Source organism: Symphalangus syndactylus, chromosome 15 (assembly GCF_028878055.3).
Source record: "Symphalangus syndactylus isolate Jambi chromosome 15, NHGRI_mSymSyn1-v2.1_pri, whole genome shotgun sequence".
NCBI classification, from domain to species: domain Eukaryota; kingdom Metazoa; phylum Chordata; class Mammalia; order Primates; family Hylobatidae; genus Symphalangus; species Symphalangus syndactylus.
In genome coordinates, this window is record NC_072437.2 from 61,804,057 (window position 1) to 61,811,778 (window position 7,722).

A 7,722-nucleotide genomic window follows, 5' to 3' on the forward strand; every position below is an offset into this window, starting at 1 on the left:
ACAACATTCCACAGCTGTCTGGGCAGGAAATGAAGAAAATTATCCTGGCTATCTCAAAATGGGTGTTTGGGGAGTGGGGGAGGGTGTATGAATTGCTAGAGAGTATTTTGGAATTAGGGCACTGGGCCTGCCTGATCAATCTTATCTTGGATTATAGGGTCCTTGGCCATCAGATTTCAGAGAGTATTAAAAAAATTGAACATTCTAAAATCAAACAGTATGGTTACATAGATTCCAGATAGTGAACTAAAGTGAAAAATATGTTATTTTTGGCCACAACCTGGTTTTACTTCCTTATCCTCCCATCTGATGACTAAATTGCATTTAAAAATTAATATCCTAATTACCTAACAGTCAAATATGATGGAGCTATGAGTACAGGGGTATCATTTATTAATCATCATTCCAATAGACGAGTATTCATATTATTTTCTATTTTCACTTTCTATGGTTTTTCTAGTGCAAACCAGAAAATCTCCTAGACCAATTCTAAAAGAGCTGTAACACTTAACATTCATATTTTCAAAACATTTTGTTGATTGAATAACTGTTCATTCATTTGGTCATTCTGTGTGCCCTCTACTCTGCTTCCTAAAGTTGCATTTCCCAAGCACATCTAAGAACAGATTACTCCTCTTGCCCAGGGACCTCCAATGGCTCCCCATTGTCTGCAGCAATGTTTCTCAAACCTTCATGTACATATGAGTCACCTGGGGATCTTGTAAAAATGCAGATTCTGATGCATTTGGTCCAGGGTGGCGCCTGGGCTTTTTGTATGTTCAAGTTTCCAGGTGTTTCCGAGGATGCTCTGGCTTTGACCTCACTTTGAGTGGTGTGGGTCTACAAGATGGGCCTGTCCCTCTACTCTCTGGCCTTCCCAGGACATTATTGTTTTTCCAGATACCTGCACAACCTCTGCTTCTGTGCTTTTTGGATGCTAGTATTCATCCACGTCTTACTTGCCTTTACCCACAGAGCCCATACTCTCCACAAGCTCTTCACAGATTTGTCTCTACCCTGCCCAACAATTAGAATCACTGTCTCCCTCTCTTGTTCTCCTCTTGCACTTTGGTCGGAAATCAATTTTCCAACTTAGTACTGTCTGCTGGACTGTACATATTGGGTGTGTATCTGTCTCTACCAATGAACTGTGAACCTCCGGTGGAGAACATCCCATTCTGTACATTTTACCCTCTTCTGCCGCGTTCTGCACAATTCCTACATAGAGCAAGTGTAAATAAAAGTTGAATTGAATAAAATTTACAAATTGTATAAAATCTCTTTTCTAGATGGATTTCTCTTGACTAGGTGAAACTTGCTGACATTCAGATAAACCTCTTCAACGTTCTTTCCTGAAAGGATGTCTTACTCCTTGGTAGTTAGGGATCGCTCCTGGGTGTTTTTAAAAAAGATTTTGACTTAGAAGATCTGTGAATGTGACTATGTGGGCTAAGCTTCTTAAAGGGGCAACCCAGCTGAGAATCACAAAAGAAAGCGGAGGCTGCTACTTTTGCCGACCGTACAGGCTGGGTTTTTATTGTTGCTAATGAGAGCCACTCATGTTGACTGTCTAACAGGAAGTACCTTAATCCTTTCTCATTAGACTTCTAAAATTAGCCTTGCCTTGCCCTGCTGGAAGAATCATGAAATGTGCTACCTTTTCAGATTTAGGTGGGATGATAGAATTGAAGGTGCATTCCTAGAATCTGGACAGATATTCCTAGCTGGGCAGTATTAATGAATAAGCTTTTTGAATCAGAGTGACCTGGGCTCTAATTTTAGTTCTGCAATGTGGTAAATTTGTCATCTTGAACAAATTAGTTAGCCAGTTTGATCCTCGGTTTTCTCATCTTTTAATGGGGTAATCATACCGCTTTGAAGGATTATTAAGGTTAAATGGAAGAATGTGTATCAACAAATAATGGTGAATGTTACTGCAATCAGAGCTCTGGCATGTCACCAGCCAATCTTTCAGGGCTGTAAGGGAAAACTATTTCCTTCTCTCCACCAACTAAAGGAAAACTGTTTTTTTTTTCCTCTACTCTCTACTACCCTCAATACTTTACTTCTGACACCAGATGTGTGGGTTTTCCACACCAGGCAATTCTCCAATTCTCTGTGGACACCAACTGTGTGTCCTATGATTTAAGTCAATTCTGACACGATCTACTTGGAGATAGCATCAATTCCCACAGGTTAAAGGATCAGTCCCATAAGACTGGCCAGGTGTGGTGGCTCACGGCTGTAATCCCAGCACTCAGGGAGGCTGAGGCAGACAGATCACGAGGTCAGGAGATCGAGACCATCCTGGCTAACACGGTGAAACCCCATCTCTACAAAAAATTAGCTGGGCGTGGTGGCAGGCGCCTTTAGTCCCAGCTATTCGGGAGGCTGAGGCAGGAGAATGGCGTGAACCTGGGAGGTAGAGCTTGCAGTGAGCCGAGATCGCGCCACTGCACTCCAGCTGGGGTGACAGAGTGAGACTCCGTCTCAAACAAACAAACAGACAAAACAAAACAAAACACACGGCCTCTACTTCAGGCTGCTGACAGGTCCAGGTTGTCACCTGTGTTTCTGACTGGCTGGCTATAAATCAGAGGGTCCTGTGACATCCTCCTTGGGTTTGATAATTTGCTAGAATGGCTCACAAAACTCAGGAAAACATTTATTTACGTTTACCAGTTAACTCAAGAACAGCTAAATGGAAGAGATGCAAAGGACAAGGCATGAAGGAAGGTACTCAGAGCTTCCATGCCCGCTCTGGGCATGTCACCCTCCTTAATCACCAACCCAGAAGTTCTCTAAACCCTGTCCTTTTGAGTTTTCATGGACGTTTCATTCTATAGACATGATTGATTAAATCATTGACCAGTGATGATCAATTCAGGCTTCAGCTCCTTGCCCCTCGGAGGTTGGGGGTAAAGTTTCAACCTTCTAATCACATCATTAATTCCTCTGGCATCTAGCCCCCATCCAGTTATTTTCTAGGGGCTTTTGAAAAATCACCTCATTAAACTTGGGTGTGGTTGAAAGGGGCTTGGTATGAATAACAAGAAATACTCTGGAGCTATTTTAGGAACCCGGGACAAAAGACCAAATAGTATAACCAAAGATACTTCCTTAGCTCTTATCACTTAGGAAATTACTAGGATTTTAGGAGCTGTGTGTCAGAAATGAGAATACAGACCAAATATGTATTTCTCATTATAAATCACAATATCATGGGACTTAAAGTCTATCATTAGTGTTTGTTGATCGCATCTCAACTATTAAAAGCTGGGATGAGAGAAGGGCTCTTGACACACAGGTTCTGTTTTTTTTTACACAACTCTGGCTGCTGTGTTGTACACACTCACTGCCCCCATTAGTGGCAGAGGCAGTAACTTCATCAGTGACTTGATTCTATTCTAAATCCATCAAAATTGAGACTTTTTAATCTTTTCTGGATCATGGACTACTTTCAAAATCTAATGAAAACTATTAACCTTCTCCCAAGAAAAAAATGCAGGTATTTATATAATTTTGCCTTTATTTTATGGAGGTTGATGAGCCCCAGGGTAAAAACCACTGCTTCTTCTATGTGCTTACAAACTTCTGGTTCCTCATGAGGCGAGAAGCCAAGAATAACACAACGAAGTTGAATTGGCACAATTAAAGATTAGGAAAGTTAGTGCAAGGATGGAGAAAATCACTCACTTCTCCCCCAATTCATTTTTCCTGCTCAGGAAAACCTAGAGCCAAGATTAAGACTTGAAGGGTAGGGTGAGAGTGGTTTGATAATCTTTCCTGTTATATTTTGCATTGGGAATTACGGTCATTTAAGTGTATCTGTGTATTTTAGATGGTTTCTGATATAATACATTAATCTCCACAAGGTTTGTGATAAAAATGAATAATATCCTAATTCAGGAAACTTACTCTGTTTTAGACATGGAGGGAAAGCTGCCCAAGCAGCAAAGTATACTGCTCACCATTTTTCTTGGTCCAGGTGGTAGATCTCTGTGCAGGGCTGACTTGCATTAACAAACATGAACACAGTAGATGTGGAAACATGTCCAGGCCTTGCTCATCAGTTCCCATTTTCATACTTCCTGAGTAGGCTGGGAAACGTGGAAGGACAGCATGAATTCAATTTAACAGTCCAGTAAGTGCCAAAGAAATGATCACATCTCTGAAAATAAGTGTTTTAGACAAAATTTTTCAGATGGTAAAAAAAAGACAAATCCTTTGTTTAGTAAACAGCAAACACTTTATACATTAATCATCCAGCTGACATTAAGTGTAATCAAAGGTTCCGTTTTAGTTCAAATACAACTTATGTTCCCCAATTAATTACTTACAGGACTACGTAGTTTGCATTTTAAAATAAATGTTCCGCTTCCCAGATGTCTTCTTATAGGCATGCTGTGACCCTTCTTAGAGAGGCAGATTCTCTTATCAAAGTGATTTCAAGGCCTGCTGGGGTGTGAAAAAACTGATATGGTTTAAGTACCACCTGCCATATTGGACCTAATAAGGAATTTGTGGAGCTGGAATGCAGTTCCTACACTTAAGTAGGTTATATTCTTGGCAAAGAAGCTGTGAAATGAGATGATGTTATTCAAATTTGATTTTTTCCAGAGAAACATTATTATAATGGAGTTATCTTCCTGACCAAGGGTTAAGTTTTAGTGGATTCACAAAAATGAGGCTATCATACCAGTAAGGAACCTCAAAGGAAATGTGGGTCAGTCCTCTTTCCTGAGTCAAAAAAGTGTTATCCTCACTTTTTAAATGAGACAAGTGAGATTTCTTGAGAGGCTGTGTTCTGCTAATATGCTAAATATGAGTAGGGATTTTGGAGGGTAAGGGTAGGATCTAGAACAGAGCTATCCAATAGAACTTTTTGTAATGATAAAAATGTTCTGTATCTGTCCTGTCCAATATAGTAATGTAGCCACATGTGGCTATTGAGTGCTTCAAATGTGGCTAATGTGACTAGGATACTAAAATTTAGATTTTATACAATTCTATTTAATTTAAATTTAAATACATATAATTACATGTGAAGAGAAGAGGTAAATTGAATATAATTCCTGGCATTTGAAAGGCAAGGCCTATGTAACAAAGTGAAAAGTATAACCAAGAAAATAAAATCAGATGAGATAACTACCCTGCTGGCTGCATTGGTTATTTTAAAATGAAGTTTGTTTTTGTTTGTTTGTTTTAGATAGGGTCTCACTCTGTTTTCCAGGCTGGAATGCAGTGGCATGATCTTGGTTCACTGAACTTCCCCTCCTGGGTTCAAGTGATCCTCCTGCCTCGGCCTCCTGAGTAGCTGGGATTATAGGCATAAGCCACCACACTGGGCTAACTTTTGTATTTTTAGTAGAGGTGGGGTTTTGCCATGTTGCTCAGGCTGGTCTCGAACTTCTGGCCTCAAGTGCATAATGAAGTTTAAAGATCATCAATCTGCTGGACAATACCAAGGAAAGACTCAGAGCCATTTTTTAAAAATATTTATGGTATAAGGAAGGAAAAGCACACACACAAAAATCTCAGGGATATGGACAAGTACTAAATAAAATATTTAAACTTAAACAAATGCCATATTTAATGACAGAGTTAGGACACATTTAAAGAAAAATTTCCTAAGGGTAATGGAGGAAGTTGCCATGGAAAATTGTGGAATATACTTTGAAATACAAAACCAAAAGCAGTTTTGGACTGTGGCTGGCCATAGGTCGAGAAGCAAAATTTATACTACTGTAATTCTTTCCACTTATTTGGTTCTTACTTTCAATTTTAACATATCTACTTTTTCTTAATTTTGATACAAAATACATAACACGAGATCTGTCTTAGCAAATATTTAAGCATACATGACAATACTGTTAATTATAAGCACAATGTTGTTCAGCAGACCTCTAGAAGTTTTTTCATCTTGCGTGATTGAAACTTTATGCTCATCGAAAAGCAGCTCCCCATTTCTTGTCACCCCAGATCCTGATAGCCACCATTCTGTTTTCTGCTTTGATGAACTAGACTCCTCATATAAGTGGAATGATACAGTATTTGTCCTTTTGTGACTGGCTTATTTTGCTTAGCATAATGTCCTGAAGGTTCATCCATGTTGTAGTATATAACAAGATTTCCTTCCTTAAGGCCAAATAAAATTCAGTTGTATGTATGTGTCACTTTTTTGTCCATTTATTCATTGATGAACGTTTAGGTTGTTTGTACATCTTGGCTATTCTGAACAATGCTGCAGTGAACATGGGACTGCAAATGTCTCTTTGAGATCCTGATTTCAGTTCTTTTGGATTAAAACTCAGAAAGCTGGATCATATAGTAATTTTATTTTCAGATTTTCATCATAGTGGCTTCCACTATTTTACATTCCTCACAGTGCACAAGGGTTCCAATTAATTTTTCCACATCCTTGTTTACCCTTATATTCTTTTTTTTTTTTTTTTTTGAGACAGAGTGTTGCCAGGGCTGGAGCACAGTGGCATGATCTTGGCTCACTGCAACCTCCGCCTCCGGGGTTCAAGTGATTCTCCTGCCTCAGCCTCCTGCGTAGCTGGGATTACAGGTGCCTACCATTGCGCCCAGCAATTTTTGTATTTTTGGTAGAGACAGGGTTTCACCACATTGGCCAGGCTGGTATCGAACTCCTCACCTCAGGTGATCTGCCCGCCTCGGCCTGTATTCTTTTTTGAAATTTATTTTTGACAGATGCAAGATATGTCATTGTAGTTTTGCATTTCTTTGATGATTGGTGATACTGAACACCTTTTCATATTCCTGTTGGCTATTTGTATGTCTTCTTTGGAGAAACGTCCATTCAATTCTTTTTCTTATTTTTTAATAGGATTGGTTTTTGCTATTGAGTTGTTGGTCTTCCTTATATATTTTGGGCACTAACCCTTTGTTAGATATATGGTTTGCAAATATTTTCTCCCATTCCATAAGCTGCCTTTTCACTCTATTTAGATTGTTTCCTTTGCTGTACAGAAGCTTTGTAAACTTGATGTGGTCTCACTTGTCAATTTTTGCTTTTGTTGCCTGTGTTATTGGTGTCACATGTGAGAAACATTGCCAAGACTAATGTCATAAATCTTCCTCTCTGTGTTTTCTTTTAGGATTTTTATAGTTGCTGGTCTTACGTTAAGTCTTTAAACCATTTTGAGTTGGTTTTGTGTATGGTATAAGATACAGGTACAATTTATTTTTGCATGGGGATATCCGGTTTTCCTGACACCATTTGCTGAGGAAATAATCCTTTCCCCATTGTGTATTCTTTGTGTTTTTATTAAAGATCAGTTGACCATATGAGTGTGGGTTTATTTCTGTGCTCTATTCTGTTCCATTGGTCTATATGTCTGTCTTTGTGCTAGTACTATATCATTTAAATTTCTGTAACTTGCAAAATGCTTTGAAATCAAGGAAGTGTGAGGCCTTTAGCTATGTTTCTTTTTTCCTCAAGATTGTTTTGGCTCTTCAGGATTCTTTGTGGTTTCATATAAATCTTAGGATTATTGTTTCTACTTCCGTAAAAAATGCCAGTGGGATTTTGATATAGATTGCACCGAATCTGTAGGTACCTTTGGGTAGTATGGACATTTTAACAATATTGTCTTTTAATCCATGAACACGGGATGTCTTCCAATTTATTTGTATCTTTTTAAGTTCTTTCAGCAATGTTTTGTAGTTTTCAGTATAAAGGTTTTTTCTCTCCTT

The 7,722-nt window shown here is 38.8% G+C and overlaps 1 non-coding gene across 1 annotated transcript; it reads right to left on the reverse strand.

Moving 5' to 3' along the window:
- Positions 1-447: 447 nt before the first annotated feature.
- On the reverse strand, positions 448-509 carry LOC129464251 (U7 small nuclear RNA). Its single transcript, XR_008651490.1, has one exon. It is a non-coding gene; the product is annotated as a U7 small nuclear RNA (small nuclear RNA).
- Positions 510-7,722: the final 7,213 nt, after the last annotated feature.